Source organism: Chiloscyllium punctatum, unplaced genomic scaffold, assembly GCF_047496795.1.
Source record: "Chiloscyllium punctatum isolate Juve2018m unplaced genomic scaffold, sChiPun1.3 scaffold_166, whole genome shotgun sequence".
NCBI lineage: Eukaryota > Metazoa > Chordata > Chondrichthyes > Orectolobiformes > Hemiscylliidae > Chiloscyllium > Chiloscyllium punctatum.
The window spans coordinates 283,325-303,076 of NW_027309900.1; the positions used below are offsets into that span (position 1 = coordinate 283,325).

Genomic DNA, 19,752 nt, shown 5'->3' on the forward strand with positions numbered 1-19,752 from the left:
GGGGGATAGCTTTAAATTGAGGGGTGAAAGATATATGACAGATGTCAGAGATAGTTTCTTTACTCAGAGTAGTAGGGGCATGGAACAAACTGCCTGCAACAGGAGTAGATCTGCTAACCTTAAGGGCATTTAAACAGTCATTGGATAGTCACATAGACGTGAATGGAATAGTGTTGGCTACTCGGGCTTCACATTGGTTCCACAGGTTGGCGCAACATCGAGAGCTGAAGGGCCTGTACTGTGCTGCCATGTTCTATGTTCTAGAGGAAATAAATATAAGGTGAGAGGGGAAAGACTTAAAAGGGATTGGAGGAGAACATTTTTCACACAGAGGATGGTGCAGGTGGTAGAGAAAAGTACAATAACAACATGTAAAAAAGATTTGAGCAGAAACATGGAGAGGAGAAGGTTTGAAGGGATTTGGGTCAAATGCAGGGAAACGCGACTCGGTCAGGGACTCTGGTCAACATGGATGAGTTGGATCGAAGGAACTATTTTCGTGCTGCATAACTCAGTCTCCTCCTCCAATAACTGGAGACAACCGAGATAAGGCATGTTGTAGACACTGAAGCAAGTTACAGCGATAGGGATAGTAATCGGAATGCAGTACGTTTCAAATACGTGGAGTGACTATTGGGATTGGAGGAGGTTACAGGGATACGAACTGTTACTGGAGTTAAAAATTATTGAAGACACCAGTCCACAAGACAAGCCATAGGTGCAGTGTTGGAGTGTAGCAAGTTTTAGTACAACAGAACTTAAAGTAGGGGTGGGGATTGTGCTTGGGGTGGGCCTGTACTGTATTCCCCATCCAGATCTGTATCAACGTCATGTCTTGTTAACAGAGGTTTGGAGCCTTCTCATTCCTCTCTTCTCAGTTATCGAAACTGGATGAAGTTATCAATACCGAGGGTTGAAGAATTAGTAAGGACTCTTCAGACTAGCCAAGGTTACTGGTAGAGGGAGTTGTTGGGACAGGAAGAGGTGACAGTCCTCAATAGGATGGTACACATTCACGGATGATTTTAGTGACTGCAGGAGGTTACAGAGTTAAGAAGGCTAGTAGTGATGGGAGGAGGTCACAGAGATTGGCCAAGGTTACAGTTTGGGGAACGATCACGTGGCTTCATAATGTTACACAAAGGGAGGATGGGCAGGAATGGCTGTGGGAGCTGGAGGGGTTTACACAGATAAGGAGGTTTATAGGGATGGTAGAAGGTTCATGGGAGTGAGGTGCTGTAGGATAGGATGGAGGAGTGCTGTGGGGACTGGAGAAGTTTGCAGTGATATCATATGATGGAAAGGCTTGAGGAAGGTACAAGCCTTTGGTAAGGGCTGGAGGATATTAAAGAGACAGGGTGGGCTGTAGGTACTGAACATTTTGACAGAGAGAAGGATAAGGTAGTGTTTGGGGATAATGACCATAATTCTGTACGTTTTGAAGTCATGATGGAAAGAGCTAAGGATCATGCAGAAGTTGTGTGTCCAAATTTGGGGAAGGCTACTTATCATTTCATTATCACTATCACTGATCATTATTACGATCATTAGACAGGATTTGAAAAATATAGACTCAGAGGAACTAGTTGCAGTCGAGCCTACAATTGGAAAGAGGGAGTATTTTCAAGTGATACAGTGAGAATTCAGGGCCAGCGTGTACCATGAACAGTGAATGACAAAGGCACCAAGTTCAGCGAATACTGACCAAGTGAGATTGTGAGTTTGGTAAAGAAAATACAGTGCAATCAAACCAGGTGAAGCCCTTCAACAACTATAGAGAGTGCAAGGGGGTCCTTAAAAATGAGGGGCACTCAATGGCCATGAAACCTCCTTGGCAGACACTAGTAAGGAAAAGGTACAAGATATTTTATGACGAGAGTCAGAGTAAGAAGATGCCCAGCTAAAGAGTGCGGTCTGTTGGAAACCAAAGGGACGATCTGCGCATGGAGCCAGAGGAAGGAGCTGAGGTCTTCAATGTATGCTTCCCATCTGTATTCACACAGGAGAAAGACACTGTACCCGGGGATTTCAGTCGGGATGGTGAGACTCGAGAACATGTTAAGATCAATAAGGAGGTATTAAATGCTTTCACAGGCATAAAAGGGGAGACATCCCCAGAGCCCAATGAAATGTATTGCAGGCTGCAGTGGGAGGTAAGGGAGGAGATTTCTGGGGCCCTTTTGGATCTTTTTAATACTTTGCTGGCCACAGGGATATTGGGTAAAAATTGGGAAAAATTCTGAGGGTCAAGATGTATCAACATTGAAAAGGAAGGAATAGATTCAGGACAGATTTTGTAAAGGAGAATCCTGTCTGATGAATTCAATTGAGTTTTTTGAAAAGTTATCTAAAAATATTTATGAGAGCAGTGCAGATGATGTGGTTATCATGGCGTTTGGGAAGGCCTTTGACAAGGTCTCAGTCAATATATAAATGGCCCAACTGGAGAAAGGAGCGAAACCTGACCTCCCCTTGGGAAACAAGGTAGGGAATAGGACTGAGGTGTTAGTGAGGGAGCACTTGGGCAAAGTGACCACAATTCTATTAGTTTGAAAATAGCTTTGCTGAAAGACAGACCTGATCCAAACATTAAAGTTATAAAATGTGGCAAGACAAATCTTGATAGTATTAGAAAATGAACCTTTTTTAAAGTTGATTGGAGAGTCTATTTGCAGGTAAAGGGAATTCTGACAATTGGGAATATTTTAAATGTGAGATAAAAGGACCGTTCAGCACCAGCATGTTCCTGTTTGTGTGCAGCTCAATTCTGACAGCTTTCGGAAATACTGGCTGTCGACTGAGACTCTGGTCAAGGAAAAGGGGGCACATGTCAGGTATAGCCAGCTGGATCAAGGGAATCCCTGAGGAGCATAGGGGCTGGAGGAATACTCTTTGGATGGAAATCAGGAATGCAGAAAGGGGACATGAAATAACTTTGGCTCATAAAGTTAAGGAGAATCCAAAGTGTATTAAGAGCCAAAGAAGAGCTAGGGACAAAACCGGTATTCTTAATGATCAACAAATCCAACGATGTGTGAAACTACAAGATCCTAAACAAATATTTCACTTTGGAACTTACTGTGGATAAGGTCTGGGGCGCTCAGTGTTTGGCCTGACCACTATTGGAATATTGTGTGCAATTCTGGCCTCAATGCCATCAGAAGGATGTTGTGGAACTTGAAAAGGTTCAGAAGAAATGAATAAGAATGTTGCCAGGGTTGGAGGGTTTGCACTACAGAGAAAAGCTGAAGAGACTGGGATTATTTATACTTTAACATGGGACGCTGAGGAGTTATCTTATAAGGGTTTCTTAAAATCATGATGAGCATGGATAGGGTCAATAGATAAAGACCTTTCTCTGGTCATGGGGGGGGGTGAGTCCAAACCTACAAGGCATAGCTTTAAGGTGAGAGGAAAAGATTTAGAAGGGACCAAAGGGACAGCTGTTTCCTGCAGAGGTAGGTATATATATATGATATAAACTGCCAGAAGAAATGGTGGAGGCTGACAGAAATATATTTAGCAGGCATCTGGATGTGTATATAAATAGCAGGGTTTTAGAGGGATATTGGCAAAGTTCTGGCAAATGGGATAAAAAACGTCTCGGAGGAGTTGGACCAAAGGGTCAGTTTCCATGCTGTACATCTCGATGACTCCATGTCTTGAAATGAGTCCACATTATAGAAGAGGCGGTGTTGGAAGTTTTAAAACATAGAAGTAGATAAATCCCCAGGATCTGATCAAGTGTATCTCAGAACATTGTGGGAAGCTGGGGAAGAAATTGTAGGGGCCTGAGCAGTGATATTTGTGGCATTCTGGGCAGTGAAGGAGGTTTTCTGAGATTACAAAGGGATCTTGATGAAATGCGTGAATGGCTGAAAAACTAGAGATGGAGTTCAATTCAGGTAAATGCGAGGTAATGCATCTAGGTTACAACAAACAAGGGTCGAGCTTTCACAATTAATGGTAGGGTCTTCAGTAGTGTTGTACGCCTTGGGGTTCAGGTACGTAGTTCTTTGAAGTTTGCCACAAGGAGAGACAGGATGGTTATAAATGATCCTTGCTTTCATTGCTCAGTCATTCGAGTTTAGGAGTTTGGGAAGTCGTCTGTAGATTGTACAGGACATTGGTAAGGCTTGTTCTGGAATACTCTGCCCAGTTATAGGAAGGATATTAAGCTGAAGAGGGTTCAGATTACATTTACCAGGATGGTGATGGGTGTAGAAGGTTTCAGTTATAAAGGAAGGTTGGAAAGTCTGGGACATTTTTCACTTGAGCCTGGAGATTGAGAGGTGAGCATATAGAAGTCTATAAAATAATGAGGGGTATAGATAGAGTTAACGTGACTTGTCTTTTCCCAACAGAATGTCATTTTAGAACTGGGGGCTACATTTCTTAAGGTTAGAAGGGAGAGATTTAAAATCAGAAAACATAAGGAGCAAACTGTTAGAGTGTGTTTTGTGTGTGGAATGAAATTCCCAAGGAAAGGGTGACTGTGTGTACAATTACAATGCTTGAAATATTAGTATAGGAATAAGAAAGGTTTGAAGGGATATGATCCAGGAAGAGGCAGGAGGGACGAGGTTAGTTTATGATTATGGTCGGTATCAATCGAACAGTCAGTTTCTGTGCTGTATGACTGTCTGACTATGAAAATAATTTTGTGCCCTATTTAAGAAAGACTGCAAGGGGAAGCCAAGGAATTGCAAATATGCATTTGGAAAGACAGGACTGATTACAGACAGTTAGAGTGGCTTTGTGCGCAGGAAAACATGTCTCACAAACTTGCCTGAGTTTGTTGAAGATGTGACCAAGAAAATAGATGGAAGCAGAGCAATAGACATTGTTTCTGGGTTCAGCAAGGCCTTTGACAGGGTTGAGCAGGCTTCATGGGTTAGTAAAGTTCGATCACATGGATTCAGGAAGAGCGACCCAACTGGATACACAATGGGTTTGACAGGAGGAGGTAGAGGGTTGTTGTTCAGACTGGAGGCCTTCGACCAGCAGTGTGCTGTAAGGATTGGTGCTGGGGCCACTGATGTGCCTCATTTATATAGAGGATCTGGGTAAAAATAAAGGGGTCACTGTTTGTATGTTTGCGGATACCAAAATTAGTGGAAGAGTGGGCAGGGAATATAGTTATCGAAGGGGATGGTAATCAACTGGGCCAGTGGGACAAGAAACGAAAGATGGAATTTAATTCATGTGTTGGATTTAGTTAAGACAAACCAGGGAGGACTAACACAGGTAATGGTCGGGCCCTGGACAGTGTTGTCGAACAGAGAGAGACCAAGGGGTGCAGTTACACTGTTTTGGAATGGAATCACAGGGGGACAGAGTGGGGAAAGCAGCATTTGGCACACTTGTCTTCATTGGTCAGAGCACTGAGTAGATGAGTTGGAGATATTTGTAACATTGTCGTCAATATTTCTCCTGGGCAAAGGAGGCCACGGGGTGGCCTTATAAAGGTTTATGAAACCATGTAGAGCCTAAGGAAGGTGAAAAGCCAAGGGTAGGTGAGTCCAAAGCTAGAGGCATAAACGTGAGGTGAGAGAGCAAGGATTTAAAGAGAGAGCTGAGGGGCAACATTTTCCACAGAGGATGGTGCATAGACAGAATGGAAATGGTAAAAACAAGTACAATTTCAACATTGAAAAGACACTCGGGCAGGTACATGGAGAGGAGAAGGTTTGAAGGGATATGAGCCAAACACAGGCAAACGCGACTCATTCCATTTAGGGAACCTCGGCCGAAGAGTCATGCCGCACAGAAACAGACCCTGTGTCTCCAGTTATTGGAGGAGGAGACTATCGAGACAAGGCATGTTGTAGAGACTGAAGCAAGTTACAGTGATACGGATGGTCATCTGGACTGGAGGTTTCAAATATGTGAAATAATTGGTGAGAGGGGAGGAGATGACAGAGATAGGAACTGTTATAGGAGTTAGAATGATTCAAGACACTGGGCCTCAATACAAGCCATAGATACAATGTTGGAGAGGGAATAGGGAACAGAAAGATCCCAGGCATTATTACCACTTACTCATGTGAGGACTGCATTCCCTTCTGTTGTCCTAATGCTCACCAAGACAGCACACATCTGGATTGAAAACTGGGAACTCCCGATGCTGTCTCAGTGCAACAAAACTTAAAGTAGGGGTGGTGATTGAGCCTGGGGTGTGCCTGTACTGTGTCTATGTCATGTCTTGTTAGCTGGTGTTTAGAGCCCTCTCATTGCTCTCTGCTCTGTGCATTTGAGTGATCTTACCTGGCAGCAGGATTTATTAAAGGCTCCCGACCTCCCTGACCTTTGTCTCTCTGGCTGACCAATCATCTTCCCAACCAGCAGTTGGCAAGTCTATTGAGTCAGGAACTCCCCGAGTACCTATAGTAGACACATAAATAAGCAGAATGGGAAATTAGACTGATGCTGTGAGGGTTACACTAGTAGAATGGCAGTGAGCCCACAGAGATCTGGAAATTCCCAGTCTCCATTCCTCGCCTGTGCTGCCTCATCTCTCTGGAGCGGAGAATTCTGTTGGCTCAGGATCTGGAGTAGCTACAAGAGTGAGAGACACTGACAGAGGCAGCAATTAGACGCATACAGTGAGGGATCACACATGGAGAAATACTGACTGATATCACCAGAGTTCAGGATCAAATAATTGTGCGGGAAGAAAGTGTTTTGATTCATGTTGCACTGCGATATACAACCTGTAAGCAGGCGAAATGATGGCCGAGTGGCATTATTGTGTGACAATTTATGCAGAAACTTAGCAAGTGTTCTCTGGACACAGATTCAAATCCCATCATTGCAAATGATTGAATGTGACGTAAATGCTTCAAAAATGATGTAATTAAAAACCTGTAAGTGAGTATTAAACAATTGCTGATGTTAAGAAAAATCCATCAGTGAAGTAATCTAAGATGGGACTGGGCTATTACAGGTATTACAGAACAACAGCTGAGAGAGGGACAGGACAGGCAGCTCAATGTTCCAGGGGACAGATGCTGCAGGAAGGACAGAAGGGGAGCTGAGAGAGGAGGAGAGCTGCTGGTTCTGATGGGGTGAAACATCCCAGCAAGACTGAGAGAGGATATTCCTGCAGGACCGCCCAGTGACGCTGTGTTCGTGGAATTAATCAATAACAATGGGTCTTCCCTTTCCTCTGATTGTTCTACAGACCCCGATAACCCCGCCCTCCTGCACATTGACCTTCTCAAGATGGCGGTCCTCAGGCCCGCGCTCCCTCTTCCCTCAAACAAATGGCGTCCGTGACCCAGGACCCCTTCCCTGATCAGAGACCGCCGCCTCTTTACCCAGGATTGGAGGGTCTTTTCCGAGTTTTTTTTTAACCTTTACCCGGGACTTGTGAATTCTCTCCGCTCCTTTCTCCCGTCAAAGCTCCCACACACCGGCTCTGAGCGCCGCTCTCTGAAGCCGATCGCAGCCGCTGCCGGAGAAAGTAGCTCCATGTCTCTGTGTCCTGACCAATGTGACACTGCGCATGCTCCGCATAGAAACAAAACTGCGCGTGCGTCTGAGGTTATCAGTGAGTTCATAGAGAATATTCATATCTGCACAGACTGATGGGTAAAATATTAGTCATTAACAATTGCTTTGTCGAGTTATAATCATGGAGATGTATGACATGCAAATTGTCTGGTCCAAATCAACCATACCGGCCAGCTATGTAAATTACCAACTATTCTGCGGGTTTGAAAAGAAGTTTCTTACTCGAGTCGTGTAAATCGATCGGAAATATGTACGTTATCAGATTTACATTTCAACTACAGTATTTTTTAAAATCTCACATTGATTTATGAGAGACGTTTAATGCTCCACTATGTCGTGAGAATGTTCAATCCGGCAAAATAGTTTGCTCTCTGACCAATCTTGAAGCGATCACTCTCCGAGAATGCTTTGGCCCCTCTCCTCATTCACTCTGGTTAGAGGACCGGCCGCTACTCGGTCCTCCTGTTCCGCCCCTTCCTCCCAATTGCAGAGTTGATTCGGGCGTGACTTAGCATTCGAGTCGATGTTTTGTGTCGCGGTGAAAATATCCCGAATCTTGGACGAGAGGCCTGGGTTCAATTCACTGCTTGTGCAGATGTGTGTAATAACAATTTTAGCAGGTTCATTCGGAAAACTAAGGGAAGTCAGGAACAGTGAAAACAAGAGAAAATGCATTCAATGTGATGGGGCTTTCAATGCTCAGATGATTTGACTCTTTACCAAGCGTTTCAGGGTCCCAGTACAGACTGTTGCACTGCACTTCGTGCGCAGCCAGATACCACGATTGTAGGGCAAAGTGGTGGGATATAGAGGTGCTTTTCTGGAAGTCGCTCGGTTTTTGTGGTGAAAACAGTTGAGAAGGAGTCGGGTTTTGTATGGAGCTCCCTGTCCCCCTCCTGTTGCAGCCTCTTATTATTGCCCTGACTCTACCTCGTACATGGAGAAAGTGAGGACTGCAGATGCTGGAGATCAGAGCTGAAAAATGTGTTGCTGGAAAAGCGCAGCAGGTCAGGCAGCATTCTGTACCTCGTACATGTTTGGTAGAGATCAGTGACATTTCGTAAGCCCACAATACAAGATCCATCACTCTGTTTAAGTCAGTAAAAATCACTTGTAGCACAATAGTCAGAGAACAATCCAGCGCAGAACAGGCTCTTCAGTCCTTGATGTTGCGCCAACCTATGAACTATTCTCAGCTCATCCCCCTACACTATCCTGAAATCACCCATGTGCTTATCTAAAGGATTGTTTGAATCTCGCTATAGTGGCTGAGTTAACGACATTAGTAGGTAGTGGATTCCATGCCTGAACCACTCTGAGTAAAGAACCTGCCTCTGACATCTGTCTTCAATCTATCACCCCTCAATTTGTAGATATGCCCCCTTATACACACTAATGTCATAATCCTAGGAAAAAGACTTTCACTGTCTACCCTATCTAAGCCTCTGATCATCTTGTTTGTCTCTATCAAATCCTCTCTTCGCCTTCTTCTTGCCAATGGGAACACGTTCAAGTCTCTCAACCTTTCCTCATAAGAGCTTCCCTCCAGACCACACGACATCCTGGTAAATATCCTCTGTGCCTTTTCCAATGCTTCCACATCCTTCCAGAAATATGGGCACCAGAACTGCACACAATATTCCAAATATGGCCGCACCAGTGTTTTGGATAGTTGCAGCATGATATTGCAGCTCCAGAACTCAATCCATCTACGAATGAATTCTAACACAATGTATGCCACCTTAACAGTACTGTACACCTAGGTGGCAACTTTCAGGCATCTATGTACATGGCCTCCAACATCCTTCTGCACATCTACACTACCAAGAATCTTTCCATTGACCCAGTACTCTGCCTTCCTGTTATTCTTCACAAAGTGCATCACATCACATTTAGCTGCATTGAACTCCATTTGCCACTTTCAGCCCAATTCTACAGTTTATCCAAGTCCCCCTGCAACCTGTAACATTCTTCCACACTGTCCACTACTCCACTGACTTTGCTGTCGTCTGCAAATTTACTAATCCATCCACCTATGCCTGCGTCTAAGACTTTTATAAAAATGAGAGGCAGCAGTGATCCCAAAACAGATCCTTGTGGCACACCACTAATAACCGCACTGGAGGCTGATTATTTTCCATCATCCACCACTCGCTGCCTTCTTTCAGAAAGCCAGTTTCTAATCCAAACTGTTAAATCACACTCAATTCCATGTCGCTGCATTTTATCTAAGAGCCTACCATTTGGAACCTTATCAAAGGCTTTACTGAAGTCCATGTATACCGCGTCAACTGCCCTACCCTCATCTATATGCTTGGTCACCATCTCAGAAAACTCAATGAGATTTGTGAGACACGACCTGCCCTTGACGAAACCATATTGATGATCTGAAATCATATTGTTGTTTGCCAGATGATTACAAATAGTGTCTCTTATAATCCTTTCCAAAACCTTTCCTACAACAGAAGTAAGGGTCACTGGTATATAATTTCCTGGGTCATCTCTCCTGCCCTTCTTGATCAAGGGCATAACATTTGCAATCATCCAGTCCTCTAGTACTGAACTTGTAGGCAATGACAGCTCAATATCAAAGCCGAAGTATTTGCTATCTTCTCCCTAGCTTCCCAGACAATCTACAGATAAATCCCATCTAGTCCAGGGGACTTGTCTACTTTCAATCCTTCGAGAATTGATAACACCTGTTCGTAACTAACCTCTATCCTTTCTAGTCCAACGTCTTCTATCTCATTATTATCTACAATATTCTAATTTTCCTAAGTGAAAACCAATGAGAAATGTTCGTTTAGCACCTTTCCGATTTCCACAGTGTCCACACTCAACTTCCCACTTCTGTGTTTGATTGGCCCGATTCCTACCCTATCCTTTATTCCTCACATACCTATAGAAAGCTTTAGGGTTCTCCTTTATTCTATTCACTAAAGACTGCTCGTGTCCTCCCTTTGTTCTTCTTAACTCTCTTTAACTCCTTCCTAGCTGATCTGTAAGTCTCCATCGCCTCATCTGTACCATTTGCCTCATCAAAACATTATCCTCCTACTTCTTCTTAACAAGAGATGCAATTTCTGTGCTAAACCACGGTTCCCTTACCTTATCACTTCCTCCCTGCCTGACAGGGACATACCTATCAAGGACACGCAATATCTGTTCCTTAAACCAGCTCCACATTTCCATTGTCTGCATCCACTGCATTTCGGTACTCCATCCTATGCATCTTAATTCTTGATGAATCGCATTATGATTGCCACTGCCCCATCGATAAGTCTTCACCTTGACACATACCTATCCCTTTTCATTGCCAAACTAAACATAATTGAATGATGAGTATAGTGTGATATTGATCAGATCGGCCAATGGGCTGAGGAGTGGCAGATAGGATTTAATATAGATAGATTAGGTTAGGATATCTGGTTGGCATCGACAGGTTGGACCGAAGAAGTGATTGATGTCAGCGGCGGACCAATGGAAAGGCAGGGGAGTAGCTTGAGGACCTGGCTGGGCAGTTGGTCCTCCGGCCAATCAGTGAATGAGGGCGGGACTAGACTATACCACGTGATCATCCTCGCTGTGAGCGCGGATGTTTGGAATGTGTGTGCGCGGAGTTCTGTCGGTAAGGAAAGAAATAAACAGCAGGAAGCGGGAGGGAAATGGTGTTGGTATGGTCTGAGAGGTTTTACATACATTTGGTACACATCAGAAAATACAGATTTGAAACGTACAGTTCCGTTTTTGCAGCAAACGGGCATATGTTGAGTAATCGGCCCGAGTGAGCGCCGCCATCTTTATTGGGGGCAATGATTCACTGGACACGTGCGCGGCCGCCAGTTTTGTAGGGGGCAAAGTTCAGAGGGATGTCTGTGCAGCCTTCCCTGGTATAAAGAGTCAGAGGGCAGGATTTACACAGAGCACATTCAAACCCAGAGAAATGGATTTTTTTTTCTGGATTTGTTTCGTCATTCATTTAAATGATTTGGATGTGAATAGAGGCCGTATAGTTAGTAAGTTTGCAGGTGACACCAAAATTGGAGGTTTAGATTAGATTAGATTACTTACAATGTGGAAACAGGCCCTTCGGCCCAACAAGTCCACACCGCCCCGCCGAAGCGTACCCACCCATACCCCTACATCTACATCTAGACTTTACCTAACACTACGGGCAATTGAGCATGGCCAATTCACCTGACCTGCACATCTTTGGACTGTGGGAGGAAACCGGAGCACCCGGAGGAAACCCACGCAGACACAGGGAGAATGTGCAAACTCCACACAGTCAGTCGCCTGAGGTGGGAATTGAACCCGGGTCTCCGGCGCTGTGAGGTAGCAGTGCTAACCACTGTGCCACCGTGCCGCCCATTGTGGACAATGAAGGAGGTTATCTCAGAGTACAGTGGGATATTGATCAGATGGGCCAATGGGCTGAGAAGTGGCAAAAAGGATTTAATTTAGGTAGATTAGGTTAGGATATCTGGTTGGCATAGGTTGGACCGAAAAAAGTCTATTTCTGTGCTCGACATCTTTGACTGTGGGATCATAAAAGTGAACTCTCCTCTGGTACACCTCTGGGTTCTCTGATGTCCACTTGTTCAGTATCTAGCTTCCTCAGTGTCTGATGGGTATATTTTTGCTCTGTATGGTATTTTACTATTACTTTCACAGCTGTTTTGTAAATGAATTGAAAAATGTAGAGCTGGAAAAACACAGCGGGCCAGGCAGCATCCGAGGAGCAGGAGGATCAACGTTTTGGGCATAAGCCCTTCTTCAGGAATGTAAATGAATTGTCCACTGCTGCCCGGCTCCTGACCATATGCTGTTCCATTATCAGGTTATTTTTTCCACAATATCTTTGACAGTCAAGAATTCTTTTTTCCAATAAGCGAGTGCATTTTCCTTCAATTTTCTGACAGTCAAATTCTGCACCATTTTCATTCCCTGTAATTCATATTGCACTCCCTGAAACATCAACTGTGTATTTCTCCTTCCACAGAAACCAGTGATCAATGCCAAAGCCTTGTTGCCTGTGGAGAGGGTAATGTTTGACTTCCTTGTACTGCTGCAGTTTGTGTGGTGAAGGTGCTCCCACAACGTGGTTGGGTAAGAGACATTACAGATTATTCACTCAGCGATATTGAAGAGTAGAAGATATCTGTACAAATCATCATGGTTTTAATTTCACAAAAATATTATTGAGAAGTTTTGACATAAGGCTACAGCTGGAGAATATTGTGTCCGGTGACCAAAACGATTGCCAAATAAGCAGTTTTTCAAGAATGCCTTAAAGGAAGAAAGTAGATCTTAGAGAGTCAGAGTGGGGATTCCAGACCATGTTCCCTTGGAGTCTATAGAAACAGTCACACAGGTGAACTCAAAAATAAACACATCATTGAGAGTCTGAACTAAAATGAGTTATTGAGTTATGAAAGGGGGTGTGGTGCAGGGAGATAGGAATGATTACAGCCAGGAATTAATTCAAAGGTGCGAAAGTAAATTGTTGTTGCTTATAAATGGGAGTCTTTTGATTGATCAGCAAGTTTTCGTACAAGTGAGCACTTCGGCAGTAGAGTTTTCAATATTCTAGAGATTATTGGGAGGGTGAATGTGGGATGCTGGCCAGGAGTGGGTTTAGACAATGAAATCTAGATTAACAAAAGGAATGAATGAGAGTTTCAGCAAATGAGCTGAGACTGTGGTGAGGTCAGGTGATATCACTGAAGTCGAAATAGTGGTCTTGGAGGGGGTCTGGCCTGTCATCCTCACCTCATTCAGCTGTTTGTCAATTTGTGAATCAAGTCTGTAACAAGCTTGGGAACTGAGTGGCCCAGGCAGAACCCAAAATGGGCATCGCTGAGCAGGTTATTGCTGAGCAGTTGCTTGGCAGCACTGTTGATGACACCTTCCATCACCTCACTGCTGAGCGAGTGTGGACTGATGGAGGGGAATTGGCTGGGTTGGATCTGCCCTGTGTTGGATCTGCCCTGTGTTGTTGTGTTGGAACATCCCTGAGCAATGTTCCACAAAGTCGGTAGGTGCCAGTGCTGGAGCAGTACTTGCCTTGTTGGGCAGCAGGTTCTGGAGCACAGCCAACAGTATTATTGCCAGAATATTGGCAGGGCCCATACCTTTACACTTCTTATCCATTTCTTGATCTGATTGGAAATGAGTTTTCAGCCAAGTCGATTCATATCTGTGATGTGAGGGACCAATGGAGAAGGCTTGGCACTGCTGGCTGAAAATCGCTGCTAATGCTGTCCTCTTATCTGTTGCATGAATGTGTGAGACCCCTCCATCGGTCAGGGTGGGGATATCTGTGATGCTTCCTCCAGTGAGTTGTTTAATTGTCCATCACCATTCTTGACTAGGTGTGGCAGAACTGCAGAACTCCGATCTCATCTGTTGGTTATGGGATCACTTCGTTCTATTTGGTGTTGCTTGTGGTGTTTGGCATGCAGGTTTGGTCGCTGCACCAGGTTGGCATCTCATTTTTAGGTATGCCTTGTACTGCTCCTGACATGCCCTCCTGCATTCACCATTGAACCAGGGTTGATTCCCCTGGCTTGATGTTAATGGTTAAGTGGGGGATATCAGGCCATGAGATTTCAGATTGAGCTGGAGTACAGTTCTGCTGCTGTTGTTGGCCCACAGTGAGGCGGAAGTTGCAGGGTCAAGAGGGCTGATTTTGTGGTTGTATTTGCTAGTGCATTGGTAGATGGAATGTGGTCCATCCAGTTTCATTCCTTTGTTGAGACTGTGCAGTAATTAATACAATGAGTGATTTGATGGGCCACTGTCTGGATTCTTTCCCTCAAGGACATTGTCAATAGCAGAAAAACATCCCCAATGGTTCCATGGCAAACAGTAGATTCTTCATTCCAGTTATTTTTTTCTTGAATTCAGAGCCACCCTCTACCGATTTGGGATTCAAACCTGAACTTCAGTTGTATATTTTAATATTCTTGATAAATGATAAATACGACAGGTTTGTTCACTTATTTTTATAATCACTATCACAGGTTTTGTTTATTGTTTTGGAAATAAAAACACTGTCCATTATCCTGTCTCCTCCATCCTCCCCTCCAACAATAAGAGTGAGGAGCACATGGAGTTTCTCTGTCAATAACATTGAGATAATCCGATCAGCTGCCTCTGCTTCTTCCCTCCCTCTCCACTAGCCCACCGAGACAAACTGCCTCACAAGGGTGCTCCTCATTTTAGTCCTAAACTTTCATTTCCTCGAGTGCTTTGTCAAGCCTTATTAGAGGTCGTCTTGACCATTTACCCTAGTGTAGCTACATCATGGACATTCCAAATCTCTGTCTCATCCTCCTGCTTGTCACCACCCACACCCCCCCCCACCCCCACCTTGCAATTCACAGATATTGTTCCATGATCTGTCTGTCTGTTTTTTCTGGTTATGTCCTTCTCTCCCATTCTGCTAAAACCTAATATTTGACCTCACCATCATTGGAAAATCCTGCTCCATCTCCACTCTCCTTTCTGAATTCCTTGTATTTGGTGTCCCTCCAGGATCTATCCTTGGTCCGTCCTGTTTCTCACCTACACACTGCCAGGAGGTAACATCGCCCAAAAGCACAGTGTTAGGTTTCACATGTACACTGACAATGTCCAGCTCTCCCTCCCCTTCATCCGTCTCCATTAGTCCACTATTACTCAGTTATCAAACTGCTTACCATGCTTCGATTAGCTGCAATTCACTCCAATGAAACACTGTAATTGTTAAACCCATTGCCTTCAGTTGTTATTCCAAATACATTTTCCTTACTGCTGTGTCCCTCCCTCTCACTGGGAAGTGTCTGAGGCAGAACTACACTCTTCACAATATTGCTCTCATATCTGACCCCAAGGTGACCTTCTGATCAGACATCTACACAATCACAAACACCAGGAATTCCAATCTCTAAAACGTTGCTTATCTCCTCCTCACCCCAGGTCCATTGCTACTGAAACCCTAACCTGTGTCAGTGTTGCCTTTAACTTGACAAATCTGAAACAGAATCCTTGATTCCACGACTGACCCAGAATCTGGTTCAAGACTCACCCGTAATGGGACACATCCTCTCCATATTTACCCTGTCAAACCTCGACAGAATCCTGTATGTTTCAAAGAGATCACCTCTCATTCTTCCAAAGTCCAGTGAGTAGATTCCCAACTTATTCAGCCTTTATTTACAGGATAATCCCTTCAAAACAGGGATCATCCCAAAGGATCTTCTCTCAAATGCCTCCAATAAACTACTCTGTTTCGTTAACTAAAGTGACCAAATCTGTTCACGTTACTCCAGTTGTGGTCTCACTTGCCATTTGTTTAGTTGCCCTAAGGTATATACTCCAAACTCTTACATTGCAAACTCTTTGAAATAAGGGACAGCATTCCATTCCCCTTCCTGATTCCATGTTGTAACTGTGTACTAGCTTTTTGTTTCCTGCTCATTTTCCCCCAGTCCCTTTCTGGTGCAGCTTTCTACAGTTTATCCCAAGTTATACTCCATTTGCCAACTTGTTGCACACTTTTCCTGTGAATATCTCTCTGTAAACTGTTTATAATCCTCTTGGAACATTCCTGTTATGCCTTTTCTAGGAGATTTCCCCCCTCATTATTTGAAACATTTACTGGGAGCACTGGGGAGTGGGAATCATGCTCAGTTGCTATGTTTTCAGGGATACTCTGTTTAATGACTGGGAGGAACTTACTGCCCCTTGGTGAGAATGGAGACAACTTGCCCACCGAGCTGCATGAGCCTTTCACACCCCATGGTCTTATTGAGGAGGCACAGCGGCAGCACAGAAAGAAAGAAAAGGAAGCAAATCCTGCTCTCTATATCTGACTGAATCTTGGATCATTCTGTCCCATGTTCAGTCACATGAAGTCCCAAGGTGGAAACACCTAGAAACCCACACAGATTTGCCCCTGAATTACCTGCTGACCTCCACCAGGGGTAATGTGTACAGTCAGGACGGCACGGTGGCACAGTGGTTAGCATTGCTGCCTCACAGCGCCAGAGACTCAGGTACAATTCCCGCCTCAGGCGACTGACTGTGTGGAGTTTGCACATTCTCCCCGTGTCTGCGTGGGTTTCCTCTGGGTGCTCCGGTTTCCTCCCACAGTCCAAAGATGTGCAGGTCAGGTGAATTGGCCATGCTAAATTGCCCATATTGTTAGGTAAAGGGGTAAATGTAGGGGAATGGGTGGGTTGCGCGTCAGTGTGGACTTGTTGGGCCGAAACGCCTGTTTCCACACTGTAAGTAATCTAATCATCCTGGGCCAGGAGGAGGGGATTGTATGAGTTTCAAACTTGAACTGACAGTGACAGATTTTATAAACTTGTATTACAGGTGTACATTCAGATGGGAATCTCAGTCATTGTAACGCCAAACTCTGACAGAATTACTCTATACTTCAGGACCTGGATATTCATATTGTGTGAGGGTATTGTGTTCCAGATCAATACCATTTGCTGCATAAAAGTTCTCCTTTGAATCAAACCATCCTCTCAATAGATCTTCCCAAATCTTCAACATGTGTCCTGTAATCCTTGTATGATGAGCTGATGGGTATAAGGTTTATGATTATAATGTGTAACTTTTGTAAACCGCTCTGTCACAGCTCCCCACAATTTCCTTTGCTACAAGGATAATACTCTCAGTTTTTCCAAACCGCTGATTCCCCAATGTCTGTTTACTCTCTATAAGGTACACATCAGGATTGTGTTGGAACATTCTCCACTTGCCTGCATCAGTGCACCCCCCCCCCGCCCAACAATATTAAAGAAATTGAACATCCTCCATGATAAAGCACTGTACCTGAGTGTTTTCCCATCCACCACCTTCAGCATTCTCTCTCCCCACCCTCGAGGCACAGTGGCATCTCTGTGTGAAAGATCAAGTCAGCATTGTCCTCCCAGACCATAGGACTACTCTCTCATTAGAGAGAGATGTCGGTGGTGGTTAACCTGAAGGTTGCCACAGCGCAAGAAAGGGGATAGGGTGAAAAGGAGAGTCCATTAATTGTGGATGGTTATTCTTGATGTGTATTAGCAACACACATGTCACATGAGTAATTAATGTTAAAAAAGCCCCACAAATTCTCCAACTGCAATCCCCCATTCCTTGAACCATTCTGGTAACTCTCCTGTGCCCCCTCTCAGGGACCCTGCCATCCTTCCTAATGTGTGGGCGATCTCAGGTATGTACAGACCCAGCTGCTCTGTGTGCGATGTCATCATAGAGCAACAGTTGCACTAAACCTCACTGTCTGGAAGTGAGTGAGAGACAGAAATCCCGATGGCATTTCAGATGTATTTAGGAACATACTTGCAATGGCAAGACTGACAGGTCTATGGGCTCAGTGCTGGAAAATGGGATTAAAATAGTGAGCTGGGAGATTTCTTTACAGCATAAACCCGATGGACCACAACAGCTTTTTCTGTCATGTAGACCACAGATGCATAATAAAGGAATATGACAAGCCACAATAGAAACCAGGTCAGAGAAGGTGATATTAGAATACATGATTGATTAATGTTTTTTTGGAGGAAAATGTGACAGAGGTTAAGCGGGACATTGTGGAGCTCAGGGTTCAGGAATCTGAAATAAAAATGGGTTATCCTGAAGGTTGAAATTAAAGAAAGGCACATCACAGAGATTTGTGAGGGTGGACAAGATTAAAGATAGGGAGGGTGTTGAGACTGGAGGAGATTAGAGATTGGAGGATGTTGCAGAGATTGAGATGTTTTTGATACCAGAGATAGTGATAGTTCTGAGGCTAGAGAGGAATTATAGAGATAAGGATGAGTTGTTAGCTTTCCCAACACGACCTCTTTACTGATAATGATTGTTTCTCTGTCATCATCTGCCATTGTCTCCATAGGCCTGCGACAATGAGAGTACGCAGATAGTAAGTTCCCGTTAAGGCCAAGGCTGGGAGGCGTCGAGAATGCTGCGTGATCTGAGAAATTGAAGCTCTGATCAAGAAAATGAAGAAAGGATATGGCAGGTACAGACCATGTGGTTTGAGTGAGTCCCTAGAGGACTATAAGGGCAGTAGGAGTATACTCGCGGGAAACCCGGAGGCAGAAAAGAGGACATGAGATAGCTTTGGGAAATAGGTTTAAGGAAAAAACCAAAGAGAATCTACAAATACACTAAAGACAAAAGAATAACGAGGCAGAGAATAGCGACCCTCAAAGATCAACAAGACTGTCTATGGAACAGCAGGAGGTGGGAGAGATTCTGTAAGTATTTAATGTCAGATTTTACTGAAAGGGGATATGAAAGTTAGAGAAGTTGGAGAAATAAATAGTGATATCTTGGCAAGTGTACATGTTACAGAGGATGAGGTACTGGATGACTTAAAATGCATAAAGGTGGATTAATCCCTGGAATCTGATCAGGTGTATCCCAGAACTTTGTGGGTAATTAGAAAAGCTTTTGCTGGGCCCCTCGCTGCGATATTTGTATCATCAAACACCACAGGTGAGGTGCTGGAAGACTGGCGCCATTATTTGAGAAAGGTGGTAAGGAAAAGCCAGGGAACTATAGACCGGTGAGCCTGAAGTCAGTGGCAGAGAGGTTGTTGGAAGGGATTCTCAGGGACAGGATTTACATGTCATTGGAAAGGCAAAAATGATTAGGGAGAGTCAGCATGGCTTTGTGCATTGAAATCAGTAACTTGGACTTGAGAAAGACAGAGTTTCACATAACACACTGGTTAGCAGGTTCAATACCATAGAATTCTGGCGGAACTAGCTGTTTCAATACAGAATTGGCTGGAAGGTCAAACAGTCATAGATGGACAGCACAGAAACAGAGACCCCTCGGTCCGACCAGTACATGCTGATCAGATATCCCAATGCAATCTAGTCCCCCCTGTCAGCACCCGGCCCATATCCTTCCTATTCATATACACATGAAGATGTCTTTTAAATGTTGCAATCATAATGGCCACCACCACTTTCTCTGTCAGCTCATTCCATATACGTACCGCCCTCTGTGTGAAAACGTTGTCTCTCAAGTCTCTTTAAAGTCTTTCCCCTCGTACCATAAACCTATGTCCTCTACTGCTGGGATCCCCCACACCAGGGAAAAGTCTTTGTGTATTTATCCTATCCATGCACCTCATGTTTTGATATGCATCGATAAGATCACCTCTCAGCCTCCGACGCTGCAGGGAAAACTGCCCCAATCTATTCAACCTCTATTTACCAC

General features: G+C 44.3%; 1 long non-coding RNA gene across 1 annotated transcript in view; it reads left to right on the forward strand.

The window, feature by feature from the left end:
- Positions 1–12,255, forward strand: part of LOC140471847 (uncharacterized) — a 59,192-nt gene extending 46,937 nt beyond the window's left edge. Inside the window, exon 3 of the long non-coding RNA XR_011957214.1 lies at positions 12,190–12,255. This is a non-coding gene — a long non-coding RNA (uncharacterized lncRNA). The remainder of the gene's footprint in view (positions 1–12,189) is intronic.
- Positions 12,256–19,752: the final 7,497 nt, after the last annotated feature.